Source organism: Canis lupus, chromosome 18, assembly GCF_048164855.1.
Source record: "Canis lupus baileyi chromosome 18, mCanLup2.hap1, whole genome shotgun sequence".
Taxonomy (NCBI): domain Eukaryota; kingdom Metazoa; phylum Chordata; class Mammalia; order Carnivora; family Canidae; genus Canis; species Canis lupus.
In genome coordinates, this window is record NC_132855.1 from 32,205,474 (window position 1) to 32,208,145 (window position 2,672).

The 2,672-nt window shown below is 46.7% G+C and overlaps 1 pseudogene; it reads left to right on the forward strand.

Moving 5' to 3' along the window:
• Window positions 1–683: 683 nt before the first annotated feature.
• Window positions 684–2,111, forward strand: LOC140609511 (non-POU domain-containing octamer-binding protein pseudogene; annotated as a pseudogene).
• Window positions 2,112–2,672: the final 561 nt, after the last annotated feature.

Consider the following 2,672-nt stretch of genomic DNA (forward strand, 5'->3'; position numbering starts at 1 on the left):
ATTGCAAGAAACAGCCTGTAATTTAGCTGTTCCATGAGAATGTTACTACTTGCTAGATTCAAAGTACCTGGTTTTACACTGAGTCTTGGACCTTACTTCTATAATCACCCTCTATAAAGCAGACCAAATGCCAACCTCTACAGGTACTTGATCTGAAGCATGCCCATTAAGCAATAGTAGCAGGCAAGTCCTTGGGCAGGTCTACAGTAGATCAGAGGAGGAAGAGATTATTTGTTTAGAATGGACCCTTTCTTGTAAATCCCTGGTTGGATGTTCTTGAATATGTCATTTCTATTTAACTTCACAAGGGAACTATTTGAGCATCACCCTGTCTTTTAGAATGTTGTTCTAGAACCACCAATGGTGATAGGCATTTCACATCTTAATGTAGTCCAAAGGCTTTACTTACTTTGGCTGTCTGCATAGCTACCCAAGAAGAAGCCAGTAACTGGCTTTACTCAAAAGCAGTGTACCAGAGAGTTTCATCTGATAATTTTCTACTTCAAAAGACTAGAAGTCACCAGTAAGTAACAGTAGGTTTGAGAATTTGTAAGAGACTCCACTTGCCATGAGTGTAGGTTGCTAACATTTCTAATATCATTTCAAGTTTTTCTCGGGATGGTAGAGGCCGTGTAGCATCGCTGTTACTCTGAGGAGAGAACAGTCAGTAGCAGGGTACAAAAATGCAGAGCAATAAAACCTTTAACTTGGAGAAGCAAAACTATACTTCAAGGAAGCATCATCAGCATCACCACCAGCAGCACCACCAGCAACAACAACAGCAGCCACCACCACCACCAATACCTGCAAATGGGCAACAAGCCAGCAGCCAAAATGAAGGCTTGACTATTGACCTGAAGAATTTTAGGAAACCAGGAGAGAAGACCTTCACCCAATGTAGCCGGCTCTTTGTGGGCAATCTTCCTCCTGATATCACTAAAGAAGAGATGAGGAAACTGAGAAATACGGGAAAGCAGGTGAAATCTTCATTCATAAGGATAAGGGCTTTGGCTTTACCTGCTTGGAAACACGAACCTTAGCAGAGATTGCCAGGGTAGAATTGGACTACATGTCACTTCGTGGAAAGCAGCTGCGTGTGCGCTTTGCCTGCCATGGTGTATCCCTTACAGTCTGAAACCTTCCTCAGTATGTTTCCAATGAACTGCTGGAGGAAGCTTTTCCGTGTTTGGCCAGATGGAGAGGGCTGTAGTCATCATGGATGATCGAGGAAGGCCCTCAGGAAAAGGCATTGTTGAATTCTCAGGGAAGCCAGCTGCTTGGAAAGCTCTGGACAGTGCAGGGAGGGCTCCTTCCTGCTAACCACGTTTCCTCGGCCTGTGACTGTGGAGCCCATGGACCAGTTGGATGATGAAGAGGGACTTCCAGAGAAACTGGTTATAAAGAATCAGCAATTTCACAAGGAGCGAGAGCAGCCACCCAGCTTTGCACAGCCTGGCTCCTTTGAGTATGAGGATGCCATGTGCTGGAAGGCACTGATGGAGATGGAGAAGCAGCAGCAGGCCCGAGTGGACCACAACATCAAGGAAGCTCGTGAGGAGGAGATGGAGATGGAGGCTGCTCGCCATGAGCACCAGGTCATGCTAATGAGACAGGATTTGATGAGGCGTCAAGAAAGCTTAGGAGGATGGAAGAGCTGCACAACCAAGAAGTGCAAAAACGAAAGCAACTGGTGCTTAGGCAAGAGGAGGAGCGCAGGCACCGAGAGGAAGAGATGTGACAGCAACAGGAAGAAATGATGCAGCAACAGCAGGAAGGATTCAAGGGAACATTCCCTGATGCGAGAGAACGGGAGATACGGATGGGGCAGATGGCTAAGGGAGGTGCTGTGGGCATAAACAATAGAGGTGCGATGCCCCCTGCTCCAGTGCCAGCTGGTACCCCAGCTCCTCCAGGACCTGCCACTATGATGCCAGATGGAACCTTGGGATTGACCCCACCAACAACTGAATGCTTTGGCCAGGCTGCTACAATGGAAGGAATTGGGGCAATTGGTGGAACCCCTCCTGCATTCAACCGTGCAGCTCCTAGAGCTGAATTTGCTCCAAACAAACGTCGCTGATACTAATAAAAATGTCAATGTCTAGTTTCCCAAAAACCCTTAAAAGCAGGACCCTTTTTGGACTAGCCAGAATTCTGCCCTAGAAAAGTGTTAGGGATGCCTCCCATTAGGTCTTCCTTGCCTGTACTACTCAGAGGGAGTTTACTGGAGGCTGAAGGCAAGGAAGGGGTGGCAGGGGGCGGGGGGGGGGGATATTTAACAAATCAGTTCTGTGTGGTATATCATTTAACTAATTGATTCTGTGTGGTGCATTCCTGAAGTCTTATGTGATTGTTGAGGGTCTGGGGGGGGGGGGGTGGAACCATGGCAAAATGGATCCAGTTAGAGCCCCCATTAATCTTGATCATTCCATTCTTGTCCATCCTGTTCTTTTTGCTTTCTCATTCTTATATCCTCCAACTCCATACACACTGCCACATAGGCCACAAAAACAAACATCCCCCAATGACCTTAGCCCCATTCCATTCACTCACAGGTGAGAATTCTGGCAAATGTCCACAGAGGTCACAGACAACATACATACAATTCTGGTATATCCAGTATATTACCCCTTCATGTCCTAAGGAAGACCTTTCTCTTAGAGATTTTCATT